The following is a 17,147-nucleotide window of genomic DNA, read 5'->3' on the forward strand; positions in this document are numbered from 1 at the left end:
ATGGATTAGGCTATTCACTAAGATGGGGGCTGAACTTGGGGGCCAGTATTGAACCAGAACCAGAACTTTGTTCAGCAACAAATACTATGTGGCTAAATAGTGTTGCTAAATCTCTTTTTCACAGCTTAACATTACTCATTAAAATCATGTCAACCATCTATTACAGTAAGTTATAGCAGTGTTTTTAGTCTTAAAGGGCAGGCTATGGTTTTATTTACACTTGAATCACATCACTCAATACAGCAAACTGAAGATGTAAAGACTGACTCAGAAAATGTGATGGCTTAAGATGAAGAACTGAAAGCATTCATGTCGCTTTAGTAAGTGGTAGTTTGAGCTGACATGTTTTTTTTTTTAAACCTGTCTCCCGCCCACACTCTTTTCCCCCTCTGCCTGCCTTTCCATCTCATTTGGTCAGTCAATCAACGACTCTGTGATAATTTGTCTCCATTTCCCCACGGCCTGTATCCACGTGTCAAAGAAGCAGGCTCCTGTCTGAAACGCGCGGCCTAAAATAATCCAGTCCTCCCACTCCTCCGCCGCCAATTAATTTAGCAAGCGACTGCTGGCTAGCGCTAATTAGTTTTGCTGCTAATGCTACCAGTGTGAGGCAGCGCGGCTTACGGGTTTAAGGTGGTGAACTAATTCACTTATTTCTCAGAAGTTAACATAACTCCTCATATCTGCCATTGAGGTTTCAGCGTGATATACTGTTTTGTGAATTTGCCCGACATGTTGTTTACAATCTCCGTTACGGCTAATGAGCCTACTGATGGCTAATTACATTCGTGTTTATTTTGAGGTGGAAGCAGCGGCGTCTTTCATCAAATAAACCCCCACCATACCTTATTTCACGCACACATACACACACACAAGCTATTGTTTTACCGTCCGCAGCTCTTTTTTTCTCTTTGCTTTGTCACGTCTGCGTTGATTAAGCGGCGCGGCGAGCAGCTGGGGAGCGGCAGCGTTCGGGAGTGATAAAATCCCTTCAGGTGGAACTCTGTCAACACCTGCCATCTCCGCTCTGCTCTCAGCAGCAGTTGCGAGGCAGACACACCAGGCAGGGAGAGGAACAGCGAGCACAGCGGCGCCACTTCTACCGTCTGTTGCACCCCGGACAGCTGAGTATCAAGGACGGGTCAAGTTTGCTTTTAGATGTATGAGTGTGAGTGTGTGTGTGTGTGGAGGTGTATTGCATTGTCTTTGCAGAGGAAAGGATAAAGCGAGCGTGCAGCCATCGATTGAGTCGAAACTTTTCCTCCAGAGCAGATGTGTTTCCGCTCGACACTTCAGTCTGAATCCGACATTTTTTGGCCCCTGGATGACACTGTTAGCTCCAGCATCCTCCTCTTCCCTTTCACTCAGTCTGTTTGGAGAGCAAGTCATTTCCTGTCTTCTTTGCCGGGGCTGCTTTTGTGGCATCCTACTTTCACCCCCTTTTCCTTCAATAAATGATGGACCATTTCTCCCTGACAGACACTAACAGCTGCATATATATGGATCCAAATGAAGCTGGGCGAGCTTTTTATGGCTCTTTATGATATATTAATATTTATACCCCTGCCAACCAAGATAACGATAGCGTTTTGAATTTAGCGCTCGCAATTAACAAGTTCCAGCAGCCGTGCTTGGGGTTTGTGTGTGTGTGAGCTTGTGCATGTGTGTGCATAAGTGCTCAAATGAGAGAGCATGAAGAGGGGGAGTTAAATGTTCCATTTAAATGTTATGTCACGAACTAAAGGGCAGATTGAATCAATCTTGTTGAAACACAATTAGGATTTTCCTGCCATAAACATGATGCTGCTTCTTACACACACAACAGAGACAATTATCTTAGTCAAAGGAGCAGATATATGGGTTTATGATCCTCCTATTAATAATGCGTTATCAGGAAGCAGCAGGCTGGTAGTTAGACTGAGTTAAATGCAGATTTAATCATTGTTCATCTCAGGAATTTACTGCACCCACCTTTTTCCATATTCCAATTTCCCTTCCCTCCTGATAAAGCAATTATGCTCCGCCAATTCAGGGGTGAGATCTAAAAATAGACACACAAAATTGAATAAAGGTGTTATTTATATCCTCCTGTCAAGAGCCAAGAGCACACCCCGTTTGATATCATGGGGCTTTCCTCTCTCTGAAATAGCTCTGAAGCGTATGTGAGTGTGTGTGTGTCAAATTCTCAGCAACATCCACAGAGTTGATTGGTCTTACTCATCCCTGCCAGACATAGTGGGGACAAAAAGGACGGCGCATGACAGCAGCCATGACTCACTCTCACATATCTACTCGGCGGCAACTTGGAACATACAGACATGAGTGATGACATGGGTGGTGGAAGCCCATGGCGGGTACAAATATACATCTGCTACCTGTTTGCGAGTCTGTGTGTGTGTTACTGATCTTTACTAAAATCGACATCTTTGTTTTGTACCAACAGGAACTGATGAAATGATGGCAGCTAATGTGTTTTTTTTTTGTTTTGTTTTTTAAAGTTCTATAGTTATTTTTCTATTCTCTAGGATGTCTAATGGCCTCCCACAATTATTTATTTACTTTTCAGCTTTGAGCAGTTGTGTTTTTTTTCCCTTTTCTTTATGTTTAAAGCTACAGGTTTCTCCTGTTTCTAGTTCAAGCTCATGCTAGGCTAGGCTAAGCTAGCCATCTGTTGTTGGTAGCCCTATACATTACCACAGGGGTTCCCAAAGTGGAGGTCAGGAGGGTCATGAGGCAGAGTGGGGTCGTAAGAAATCAAATAACATTTGAAAATGATTAGAAATACCACATTTTAGCTGTATAATTGTAAAAAAGATAAAGATAAAAGTAGTACTGTAAAACTTGGTTGGTAAATTGCACTTTCCCCCCCTTTTTTTTCCCCATCTAAAAAGTTGGGTGCAGGTTATAGGACCGGTGAGACCTATAGACCATAGTCAGCCCCTCCTCCTGCTGGACTGTTTTTCTTTTTTTAATTTAAAATAACAAGAACACTGCAGCACAGAAACTTCACATTGTAGACTTGTGGAATAACTTGTTTAACGTTTTTATTAAAAAAAAATAGGAATAGCAAACCTTGTCTTCCCAGTTTGAGACCCTCAAAAATAGACTGCGATTTATATTCCAGTGCGAATTATATTCTGAATTTTACGGTAGTTAAATTTAAAAATAGAACCATGCAAATACATTTTCCTCCTCATCTTTAGATGCATACAGATTGTGTCTAAATGTGGAAGATGATTTCCAAGTGGCCGTCTCCAAAATTAAACCATCTCATTAGGAGAGATTAACGCTGAAACAAAGTAATTCCCAAAATGTAAATTTGCACAGCAACAATGTTCACATGCTCAGTACTATGGTTTATGGATATTACTTTGACTGATATATTCTTCTGCTAAAGTAGCTAATGTGTCAAAATTAAGTTTGCACATGACAGCAACCCATAGCTATGTTAAATCATATCCTTGTTGTAAGGCTGTTCTGTTCTTTTGTGTCATCGTTATGCCTGCGTTTGGATACACCTATTAGTGCATGTGTTATGTGAGCACATCACCAGGGATAGTGGAGATCACAGTCTATGGCACCGATATGTGGGGGTCACGGGCTGAAAAGTCTGGGAACCCCTGCATTACCATACATACAGTATGTGAAAGTGTCAATAGATTTACTCCTCTAACTTTATGCAAGCAGAAACTTTGCACAAGCTAATGAATGATATGAATTATGTATTAATAGCTAATTTGATAGGCAATGACCGCGCCCACTCAGGAGACAGGACGTTTGTATCACTTCATACCACTGGTGCAGCTGGTATAACGGGTGATCTGTGTTATATGTGTCTCAGTTTTTCCTCAGTCCTCTGTCAGAAGGCATTTTCCAAATGTGAAATCAGCCACCGCAATAAATATCTCTGGGAGCGAGTGAGGAGATATAACGGACAGATCGATAGTGACAGGTCAGACTGACTGACAGCGTGCAGTTAAATTTATCCCAAAGCAGAGACAGTCACAACACAGATGCACGGACCACAGAGGCATAAATCCTGCCATGAGTCATAACATTAGCATAATCAATCCAAACCCCCATTCAAAACACAAAAGCCAATAGATATCCATGAGAATGCTTTAAAGTCAATTCTCGGCTGGCAGCTCCAACAACAAGTAATGAAGCCGTTTCTGGTCGCACGCACATAAAAATGTACAAAGCGCTTTGACGGACAGTCACATGCTTTGTAATTCTTATCCAACTTCGCCACCTTCGATTTTCTTGTTGAATTCTGCCTGGCCGACTTTTACAGCACTAATAAGGTATCCAATGTTCTCTGGAGCCCGAGCCTGACATCTCTTTGTGATTGCCGGAGCTATTCTTATAAATACCTGAGCATAATAAGAGCCCAGGCTGCGGGCGAGTGAAGACATCCAGTCAGCCGGCGGTGGAGACGGATGTAGCTGACTGGGCCCAGCCGCTCATTAGTGAACAGGTCCAGTTATCCTTCTTGACAAGTCAGAGATGCCCAACCTCACCCTAGCACAGCATAACTCGAGACATTTCTCAACCAGTCAGGCACAGCAGAGAACCACCGGAGCCACAGAGATTCATGAATATTTCACACAAACATCCCTGCGACGATTGCATTATTATTTTCCGGTACTCTATGTGTGGTCTGGCTTTTTTTTTCTTCTTTCTTTTAGTTAACTCTAAGCAAAGTGGTCCACAGAAAAGATTTCACTTCAGCAAATGAAGCAGAAATGGATTTTGTTAGTGGTCAGAGTAACTGTGCCAAAGTCCAACAGCCAAGAAGTAAAACATACAAGCAGGACAATCTAGAAAATGCCCGTCTCCTTCTATACGTACGTCAACAACCTCATGTTGATGTCCCAGCTCCCTGTCCTCCCACGGCCGTCTCGCACCTGTTTGGTACATATTCTCTGCACACGTCACCTTGGCAGTGTAATGCAATTTACAAGCCAAAGAGAGGAAGGGCTTGGCATTCAGGTAAACTTCTTTTTTACCCTTATAACAAATTAGGTGAGACAAGGGTTTGACTTTTTCAGGTTGAGGACCAAGCACCACCTTCAAAAGTGACAGTCAGTGAATGTCACATCGTAGTAATTGGTTTGCTGTAGTTCAGTTGATTGGTGTGACTTCAGCTACACTTTTTTTTACATTGTTTTTTTTAGGCTGCTCGGGCAACAGCGCTGGGGAATGTGCATTATTGTGGAATAGACAAGAGAGAGTGGGCGACTTTCAGCTCGGCAACTCAGTTTCTCCCAATGATTCTTTGAAACTGGAAAATAAAACCGAGAGATTTCCCTGAAATTCCTTAAAGCAGCATCCCCATCGTTGCGTTCGTAGGCACCTGCGAAAAAAATATCTTCATCTTTTATTACTTTGTCATACCAAATCAAATAAACTACCCTTCTCTCTCTCTCTCTCTCTTGCTCATTTCAGCAGAAATCACAAACCAGACTTCCAGCTGCAATTTTGAACCATCAGGGAGAAATAAAACATGATGAACGCGCACATTCTGGCACTGAGGTATAAGTGCAGCTTTCAAAGCACTTTCCCTTGGCACTACTACATTTTTTTCAGCCGCTGAACTACTGTGTTCCTATACACAAGCACTCCCACTGTTATTACGCTGCCTTCTGATTCGCCAGGCTGACTCGCGTAAAAACAGTGACGATAAACCCGTTTAAATGAGCACTACTTTTTGGTAACACTTTACAATAAGGGTCCCTTAATTAACGTTAGTACATTATTAAGCATTAATTAACTGTTTACAGATATATTAACAATCATTAACATGTATTACTTAGGATTAGGAAACACATTAATTAATGTAGCCTATTAGTAAGCAGTTAATTAATGTTTACTACTCACAGTTAGTTAATAACTTATTAAGTAATAATAAAAGTTGAATAATGTAATTAGTTATCATTATGTATGCATTACTCAGCATTAATTAACACATTAGTTTATATATTAATGCTTAATAATGTACTAACTAATGTCAATTAAGGGACCCTTATTGTAAAGTGTTACCTACTTTTTTTTGTTAAATTTATGTCTTTGTATTTACCCCTTTTATTTGAATATGCATACAGTGGGCTATATTAAAGCAGAAGTGAGTGATATATTTGTGTTAATATAAGTCTTAAATAGTTATATCTTCCGACAGCAATCACTTACATAGAGTGTTTGGACTGAAACACGGGTCTGTCAGTCACTCTGCTCTGCTCTGAGCCGAAGAGAAAACATTTATCGTATCCTACAGTTTTTATCCAATGAGGAGAGAGAACGGCATGCAGGGCTTTGTGTGCAGCCAAGGAACGCCGTGAATGTGGTGACGTAGGGACGAGGACTGTTATGGTGCGTTCAAGGAAACTCGTATTTTTCCGACCGTGAAGTCGTACCAGTTCGATCTGGTACGAGTTCACCGGTCGGAAGTTACGAGTGGCCGTTATAGTGACTTTCACCGGTAAAACAGGTCGGAAAAACACGAGTGGGTTGCCTGAAACGCTACAAAGTCGTAAGTTGTGACTTGAAGCTGTAATTTACGATTTCAAAAGCCTGCCTGGAACGCAGCATTAGCGAAAACGACCGGACCACTCACTTCTGCTTTAATTTTGATTTTATTTAATCATATCTTTACTCTCTTCATACTCTTTATTCCTGGAGCAAGTGTAATGCAACATAACCTCCCCCTGGTAATCAATAATGTATTCTGGTTTGGTGGGCAATTTCAAAAGTCTTCATCCCTGTAGAATTAGGACATCAAGATGTGATTGGGAGCAGCTAATGGTGTAATGAAGTCCCTGTATGTGTATATATTTGCAAAAAATGAAGCTTGAAAAGACATTACATGGTCACAGTGGGAAATTCAAACCTGGATTTTCCTTTACCGAGTCTGTGTTGATGTTAACCTGGAGACCTCTTTATTATTTGACAACATGATATCTCAAGCAGGACACGTTCCAGTGGAAAGCCTTCAGTTGTATTTAAGTGAGCATTTTTCTAAAACTGTCCACAGGGAGTTCATTGTCTGGCGCTGGGAGAGGACCTATTGATGGGTGCATTTCTCCCACTCAGTCAGGAACAGCCTCAACAGACAACTCATTATTTATTTTTCACTCAGAGGCTGCTCGTCTGACACTGATGTATGAGCATCTCATTGGGGGGAAAATCCACTCTGCTGATCCCCTCAATCTAAACCCGGGCTAATAGGCAAGAATCTAATCGAAAGTGATTAAAACCATAATGAATAAAACCAAGAGAGGGGGGAGAAAAACAAAACACACTGGCCTAGCGCTACGTAAGCGCTAACTCAGGACGGAGATGTCAGGGAAGGATGGGTAACAAGGAAAAGGCAGCAGTTTTCACTCTCATTTGCTAATTGGGGAGATAATGTAAATCATTCTCAGAGTCGGTGGAATAAACGGCGACTTACAGAGCACCTACTACGACGGAGGAGTGAATCAGCATATCTGAGGGACGGATCTCGTCCTGGGATTTGCTTTGCTTTGCCTCTGGCCTGGTAAGACTGAATATTTTAATTGTGCTAAAGGTTAATAAATCAGCAAGGAAGCGGAGGGACCGGGGGTCATGTAGAGCATCAGTTGGCGACTGTATCCCATCATTAGCAGACACAGGCAGCAGAGTACAGCTTAACCAGGATAGTTTGTTTGCAGAAAGAACTTTATTTTGAGGATTTTCTTAAGCAGTTGTACTAGTTAACATGGACGTTACCTTCAACAAATCATTCGGGCCTACAGTATATGAACTGGTCAATATAAGATTATTTCATGTTTATTGGTATTGGCACATATCAGTTAAGTTACAATATTTAAAGGAGTTTAGAAACAGTAATACCTTTACATCAGAGATGTAAGTGTCTTGATTACTGTGCATCTTGGCCACTTATCTTTTCTGGAGTTCATTAAAAAAAGAAAATAGGGAATATTGAACATTTTCTATTTAATTTCTTACAATCCTCTTATATGAAAATGTCTAGTATTTCTTTTTCCTATGGAAGTGGATGACCAAGCAGGTTCTACTCGTCAATTTTAAATAGCAGGACCCTTAAACCTTGCAGAAGTCCTTGTCAGTTTTGTCAATTCTTGAATGACTCGCCATTCTTAGAAAGTGCCGTCTTGTTCCCTTTTCACTGTGGGTTTCAAAAGCGGTCAATAGAAAATCCCGGTCTAATGCTGTAGTCAAAAGGTCCTTGGTGTGATTGTATTGGAAAGGAGGAGGAGAAGGAAAGGCTGCTGAGATCATTTAATCATTGTTCCTTATACATCCACTTATCATGCCACTGCAAAAACTAGCCTTAATGGCTTTGCTGTGCTAGGCAGGATATTATTTCATACATGAGGGAATTAAATGAATGCACGGCAGAGTTCAGTCTCTGGGAGAAAAATAATGGGAATCCGCTCAGCTTAAAATATTGGATTTGTTAATGAATGGGAGCAGTTAATCTAAAGCTCGACTCTGAATTGTCACAAGAGAAAAAAAAAAATCAGGAGTTGAAAACAAGGGGAGAAGAAAAGGAGTACAAACAGGCAATGAAGCAGAAAAGGGAAACACGGTTTGTGATTTCCTTCACAACACAACCAATGTCCATCAGCGCTGACACACAACCATGAAATACCATGAAGGAATACACAGCGGCTGTCAGACTCTCCCCAGTGGAGGGTTTAGATGAAGGTCACCCGTTGTTTCTCTAGCACTGTCATTATCTGACAGGGAGGGAGAGATAAGAGGTCGCCGATAATAAATGCTCCGGCATGATTGGAAATAATCTTGACAAGAGCCTCTCCAACAGTCCAGAAAACTCTGTCAATGAAACAGGATTGAGTTTGACATGTTTTTGTCCGTGCCGGCCTCATACAATACTAACATGCTGAAATTTCAAATAAAAATCTGCGAGCGACGCCGCTGACGAGGGATGATTTATGCAAGTGCTTTGACCGCTAATGCTTCTCACTGGGCATTACACTTGTGCAACCTTTACCTCGGTGAAGACATGAAAGCGATGATGCGTGGCTGTTTCTGCTTTTAAGGAAGGCTTTGAAGCCACAGTCAGATGGGAGAGACGGACCGGCTATAAGTTGAAGAAACTGACTAAGCCGGTTTAGTTAGCTTTTACAGCACCGCATAAAATTACATCGGATTTCACAGGATGAGGTTTCTTCATTCGCAATTACCTGACTACCTCCCTTTAGATTTGTTGCTATGTCTTTGTTTGTCTATGTTCATGATTTTTCACAACTTAACTTTCAACTTTCAATTTCAAACAATACGTATTTTATTTTGACACAGAAACAAAGGTAGGTCCCTCTTTTCTAGCTGAGAACAGAAGATTTTATTGCCCAAAATGGAACCAAGTGATTTTCATTTGATGTATCCGTGTGGTTTGTTTTAACAGTCCTACTACAATCCAAAGTCCAAAAGTTACATGTTACATTCCAGGCAAAAAGTCAGAATCCCCAACAATATGGACATAAGGGAGCAGTATTATTCTTGCATTCCATTATAAAGTGCTAATAATAAACAATTTAAAATTAACTGTATCATTACAGTGTTTTACTCTGTCTCATAAAGATTCATAAGACCATTAAGTCAATTTATGTCAAATGTCAAACACATAGTTGGACAGGAAACACATTATGTTTGTGCTTTAACATTCATTCATTTTAGCAAGGCTTCACTTTTACAATATAATTGCCATTTAGTGTTAGAATGTCCATACGTCGTCTATGGCGGCAGCTTATTATCGTGACCCACGCTCAGGTTTCGTCATTAGACAACTTATATTAGAAAGTTGGGGTGGATGCTAGACCTTGGAGACCAATAGTGGTTGTTTATTTTAATCATGATCATCCACAGTCTTAAGGACATTTTTATCGTGACTATGAAGGTCCTCCGACCCTATAAGGAAGTACTTATTCTAACTGAAACCACAATCTTTGTTACTTCACACCATGATAACCAGAATCCAGTGCTGTTCAATGAGAAAATTACTTATCTTAAAATGAGGGAGCAAACTTCCCCAAATAAAAAAATATCTGATATTATTGCATCTTAGTTCACAGTGTATGTTCCTCTCCTGAACATTTAAGCGTTTTTCTAATCTAACCTGAAATCAAAACAATGTTTTGATTTATTTTTGGTACTGGAAACACTTTGAATCTTTAAAAGCTTATTATCATTCTTATTAGAGCCCCATGATTGCAACTTAAACGTGTGAAGCACTTCATAGGTTCAGGCCTATTATGCCAATTTACAGTAACAGGCTCTATATTCATCTACATTACCTCAAACACCCTTAAAGCTGAAAGTCAGCATTTTAACCTCAGGCATTGTTTAATTTTTGAATGCAATTGTTCTTGAACACAAAGCCAAATCAATAGAAAATTCCTCACTGTCCAAAACCGTCTGAGTGTGCACTTTATCTTGTGGTGTGGTTCAATGAGCAAAAAGTTTATTGTGGGAGCCACCCAGAAGTTTATGTGTGTTTGCGACTGTTCAGGATTCAGGAAGCAGCTGTAAGACTAAAGGAACTGGAGGAGACTGTGCAGCATGCATCATTGTCTCCATTTATCTAGTTCGGGTGTGTTCTGTAAATCTAATCTGACGCTTTGTTTGCACGCCATGAATTTTGGCGACACTGGAAATCAATTTTCTCCCAGGTATTCATATCAAACATAACAAACATGACAGGGCAATTAGATGGCAAAAGTGGAAATCAACTGTCCGTCAATGTCAACTGGTAGCTTTTCATTTTCTTTGTCATTATTTTTTTTGATAAGTTGATACATACAGCATTGCCCAGAGCATTAATACGCTATACATGAGTAATGAGTTATCATTTAGACCTGTCAGAATATTCGGCTGACGCAATTTTACATCTGAAGCCTTCACTAACAACAGTAGACATGAGTCAGCCCACACTGAATCAAGACAGAATGAAGTACCCTCAAAAAGTAAGTACCGGTATGCATATTAAATAGTGTACTAGGGTAATTAGCATAGCACATGCTGGATACTTTTGGTTTGAAGTATGAACTGGGACATAAAATTTGTTCTGACATAGTCGATGAGTCATTATTTGATATCATCAAACCTGCCTCCTCTTATCATGGGGAAATCTGCATAATGAAGTCTTTATCAACATGTGATTGAAAGACAAGTTGTATAGGGGAAAAAGTGCTTACAAGCTGTCAGATATAGCACCGTAATCAAGATTTTGTAGAGTTTGGCAGTGGTTTCTGAAGTGTTTGCACAAGTTTATACATCTTATGTGAAGTGCAGGTCAAAGTTTTGCGATTTCAGATACACAGTAAGTTTTAGTCTGGAGGCAAACAGAAGGAGGGGTCATTAATCTGTGTTTTCACCATTCAAAACTAAAGCTCATAATAAATGATTTTTTATCTCAGAGTGGCAAACTGCATGGGTGTTAAGGCTTGCTGCAAACAATAATCAATTTTTACTGGACTTTTATTAACTATATGGAAACAAAGTGGGAAACTAAGTTAAGAAAAAAAAGAAGAGGAGAAAGTCTTGCCTTGGAGATCCAATACATCAGAACAAGGGACAATACAGGGACTCAAAGTTGATGGCTGGGACTTGAGGGTGACACAATCACCTTGCCAGGCTTTATATGTCCTCCAGGGAGAATTTTGCAGAGATACGAAAATGAGTAGTGCAAGCTGGAACGACCCCAGCTTCACAGATGCTCACCTTTGACTGTCCCTTAAGTCTTTTTTGTAAGACAACTGCTGATGAGCAGCAGCAGCTGTGCTGAACGGCACACAGGCATGAGTCATTAGAGGTGATTATCAAATCCCTGAATTCCTGCTCACGACCGGTGAAATTGTCTTTTAGAAACAGAACACTTGGCACGACTACAAGATGTCTTCATAATTCATGTTAAGTTTGGGTCTTTGAACCTATAAAATCTATGTAAGATTGGGTTGCTGACGGCATTGGCTACAACTGTTGCATGGAGCTAACAAACATTTTAATGTTGTCCACTCATCATCTTAAAGGGTTACTTCACCAATTTTCTACTCACCGTCATGCCAAGGAAGGGTTTGGAGAACTTTCTGACTCATAAAACGCTTTTGGAGTTCCAGGGGAGGTCCGGCTGGCAACGGATTTTCATATAATGGCACCGAATAGTGCTCACTTTTGAATCATCCAAAACAAACACTATGAAACATCCAAATACTTCCATACTGCTTGTCTGTACTGATCCAAGTGTCCTGAAGCCGCAACATGAAAAAGTTGTTTGGAAAAAAGTAGCTCACAGTGGCTCTGTTGATGTTTGTGCGCATGCGCAAGATTTGCTATGAGATGTTCGTTTGTCGTTGTAAACGATGTAAACACGGAAGAATATCTCCAAAAACGAAACTACAGGTCAGAAATTTGGGTATCAGTGACAGCAACGAAACATTGCAGCCGTCATCATTAAAGGTAACCGACAATTAAATGTAACAAACCTACTGCTATGACTATAGCGATTATGGCAATGGGCCAATTTGCCAAAATGTTGAACTATCCCTTTAAACCTGTAGCATGAATGCTATGATCTCGGAAATTTCCTTTTTTCTGACTTCTCAGTTACTTCTGAGTTGTCCTGAATGCAGCATAACCTCTTGTCATGTGAACGCCATGGTGGCTGAAGCTTGTGTCAGGTGACAGTCGCCACCATGTTTGATCGATACAAAATAAACTGCTCTGATTTGTGTTAAATAACAAAACAAATAGATACCTTATAATCCTCCATTGTTATTTTTTTTATGTTTAGGGTACTCTTGCATATTATAGCCTACATTACATAGGCTACATTATCCATTATATTATATATACATTCCAGAAGCTAAACTATAGACACTTTACACCTTTAGTGATTGATGGTGCTTTGCATGAGCATGCTAAGTGCCTGTGTCCTTGCTATTTCACTATCATTCATTTTGTTTTAGAATCACTCATGAGCTGTTACATATTAAATTGAATCTCATGCATTATGAAAGATCTATTAATGCAGAAAAACACATAATAAAAGAGGCTTAACCATGTGTCTCTTTTCTGGTTGTCGCTGGCCTTGGTGCTGAACCCTGTGCCATTGTCAGCATCTGCTGGTAAACAACTGACAACCCCAACGTAGATTAATGTCAAACCTGAGCGAGCCCCGAGCTGCACTTTGCATGTAAAGCAAGTCTAAGTAGAAGAGCAGCAAGTTCAAGTGGGAGTAAGATGAATATCCAGGATGACCAATCCCATTCTCCTTGTCCTAACAGCGTATCACCATCCTCCCTGCATCCTCCTTTAGATTCAGCCTCAACTCGCATATCGGCCTCACCGCCTCATTAGACAAACACAGAGTGACATAACGCGGGGCATTTCAGATGTTTACTCAAACACGTGACCAACCCGCACACCAGAAATAAAACCCCCGTCATCTGCACATGCATTTAAATGTGCAATGTGTGTAAATGTTTTGTTTTAAACATGAGCACACATGCTGCTTCATACTTTACTTTAAATCCAATTAAAATGTGTGATGCGGGAGAGAGGCCTCACACACACACACACGCCAAGTGCACATGGTTAATGAGCCGCCGTGCAACCAGCCAGAGTTTGTCGCTGCGTCGTCGTCTTCTTCTCTTCTCCCGAGCATTAATGTATTTCTCGCTCTCCTGCTCTGTGCGTCAAAGGATTACAGTCTCATTTGGAGTTAGCGTCCTCCTTGTGTGCCACTGTCAGGGGACAGGCTGTCTAAGCCACGCTGCAATAAAATGTTAAGCTTAAGTTTTTCCTTTTTCACATTTTGGTTTTTAAAAGGCTGCAGCCCCCCCATCGTACCCTCCTTATGATATGTTAAACATTTTCACACTGGGATGAGATAATTACGCCTCTTTCAGACGTAGCTTTGGAGAAGCTTTTTACTTTAAGAGTAAATTTATGATACCAGTGGCATCATATGGTGAGCATCTTTTCTTCTGTTTAAGAAATAGAGAGATTTGAATGCATAAAACTTTGTCAGAGGAACATATTCTGTACAGGGTACACAAACAGCATCCTCCTTCCATCATTCCTGTCAACTTGAACGCGCTAATCTCTCTCTAGTTTCCTTCTCTCTTGACTCTCTTTCACACCCGCGGTTATTATCGTCTCTTTGATGTCTGATTCTTCTCGCCACCGTTTAAAATAAAATGGGATGGTTTTGGTCTAAAAAGTGCGGGGAGAAATTGGCAGAGAGGAACTCTGCATCATCACGTGTTACGTTATTTTAGTAAACACACACGACACCAGCCTCCTAAACAAGTTGTAGAGAGCAAAACTGAGAGCAAAGTGCGGCTGTGATGGAGGCAATGAGCCGAGGGAACGGAGGGGGTGGGTGTGAAAAGATGTGAAAGATGAAAGCCTTGAACGTGACGGTGGAAAGAAAAGAGACGAGGTGACATATTAACAAGGAGCCAAAAAGCACTTGTTACATTTTTTAAGGGGGCTGAATTTTTACTCTTCGTGTTTGCCGTCTCTTTCTACAGTTCCCCTCCTTTCATCAGCAATCTCTCCATCTCCCTCTCTCCCCCTCTTTCCTCCTCATATTGCTGCCTAGTCACTGGAATTCATTCATTTGCCCTGACAGCCTTGGTAGATACAGCACTTAGTCCTTATTTGGGCGGTAATTCATCTTTAATTCTCGCAGCCACAGCGCGGCTACTGTCGCACATAAGTGGACTTTTTTGAACAGACAAGTCGGAACAACCGCATTTCCACACATGACAGAGACGATAATTGGTTTTTATATATTGACATTCCCACGTTGTTACCGCATAAAGTTTCTCAGACTTTACAGCCACTTATCTTTGCACTCAGAAATTTGCATGTGCTCACTCAGCCAAAAAAAAGTCAGAGGATGAATCATGAAGGGGGGAAAAAATATTATTTAGTTATGTGGACCTTTATTTTCTTTTGAAAGAAAAAAGCAGAGGAAATAAGAGGACTAACAAAATAGCATCTGAATTTTGAATTTATGGTGAGTTCAAGTATTTGATCATTTAATTTAGTTTATAGTGGTTCATCAGCTCCAGTGGCATTATGGATGTGTTTGATGGCAGCTGGTCACTTGAATGAATGTGGACTGACTATACTACTATATACTATACTATATACACTGTATATTTTTTGCTGCTGTAGGCTACCATGCTCTTCTAGTATTAAAAATACACTGCGATTGACTGACAGTGCAAAATGTCCTGTCCCTGTTACAATTTTACATGGACCTACATTTGAAAAGTACCAAAAACCATATGTGAAACATCCAAAACCCATGTGACTGAAAATCCCTGGATGTTTCACAAATTAAATCGACATGACGTGACAATCACAAGTTGTGTCTTTGTGTGTGCGCGCTAAAACCTCAATGATTCACCTTTGAGTGTCCTTTGACATGTAGCTAAAGCTCTGGTCACAGTTAAAGGGGAACTATGCAAGTCTGCTCGTTTTTTCGCTGTTTTGGTTACGCTGCTCTCAGCCATGTGCATTTGTTTACAACGAAGCCGGCAAAAAATCAATAAATGGAGCAGTGGATAATGTTACATAACATATAGCTACGATGTTCCTACGTGTGTGTTTGTGTAGTCTTAACCGTCATAAACAAAAGATTAGGGGTTACAGAGCGCGTTTGTGTCGTGGTGCTGCAGAGATGAGAGCTGGGACACCGGGGCGGCCTACACTGCAAGGTTGATTTTCAGCTGTGAGACGCCAGGTGAAGACAGAGAGCCTCCGTTCTCACTCGTAATAAGTCACAAGTCATGTAGTTAAAGGTACATTGTGTAGGACTTACTCCCATCTCGCGGTGCGGTTGTAGATCGCAAGCAACTCAGTCGTATTTTTCATGCTGCATTCACGTGAAATCGGTTAGATGGCAGACGGACAACAGCCGCTGCAGGTAACGGCTTAAACAAGCCTTTATGTAAACTAGTGGCCCGTCAGCTAGAGGCAAAACAATACACGTGACAATATGTCGTCATGGCAATGTCGTATTGTTGACCTGACCCACGTTTTACCGGCTTTCTCTCGACTTCTGTGACTAAAATGACATCTGGTTTGTTACCGACGGCCGTTTTTCCGACTGCACCTGAATGCAGCATTCAGGTGCAGTCCTCACAGTCCTCACTGCACCGCGGTGACTTTTCACAGACGCCATCTCGACCTGAGCCGACAGCTCCGGTGTCTCTGGTGAGTTTCCGTGGTTTCCTACCGTCACGCTGCCACTGAACGTAAAAACATGGCGACACGACATGTCAGCCACCACCGAGCTTACCCGCTTGATGTATGATTGATATGAACGGCAAATTCAGAGCTTACCGGAACACTTTAGTTTGTTGATGGGGGTAATTACTGATGAATGAAAAACGTACTTTTGAACGAAATAATCGATTTTCGTGAATAGATAACAGGAGAACTTACACAATGTACCTTTAACTATCACAATTACTCCAGAGCTTTTTAATTAAGGCAAAAATGTAGCATAACCACGGGAGAAATCCTGCTTAGTTCCTCTTTAAATGTACCTCGGTGTGTTATGCTAACTGTGGCGCTAGCTTCACCGTTAGCATGCAGCCACTCACAGGTAGCCTCCCGCCACACGGCTCTGCCTGCTTTCAACCTGAGGGTGTGAGGGGCCTTTTAATACACAGTGATTAAAATGCATGCACACATCTCAGGCACACAGACAGTGGCTCCCTCAGTCTGGGTCTCAAACAACAAACAAACACAAAGAATTGCTGCAAACACAACAAATCATGAAAGCAAACACCACAGCCAGCGATAAATAATCTATGCTAATTTGTTAGCATGGATGTCCACTGAGTGTTTTATGCCATTCGCAAACAATGCAAGACTTCATGCTGATGTACACAAATGCACACACACAAAACACACACACACAAATTGCCATGGCGAGACAGAATTAGCTGCACTGACTCCCCAGGCCGCTTCACCGAAATGCAACCAGACAAAGTCCTCGCTGCACAAACACACAGACACGGCTAATGCAGCACACACACACGCACCGAGAGAGGGATTCCCCCAGACACACAACTGTGGACAGGCATGTGCCAACACAAATACAT

Source organism: Trachurus trachurus (genome assembly GCF_905171665.1).
Source record: "Trachurus trachurus genome assembly, chromosome: 18".
In the NCBI taxonomy this organism is placed as follows: domain Eukaryota; kingdom Metazoa; phylum Chordata; class Actinopteri; order Carangiformes; family Carangidae; genus Trachurus; species Trachurus trachurus.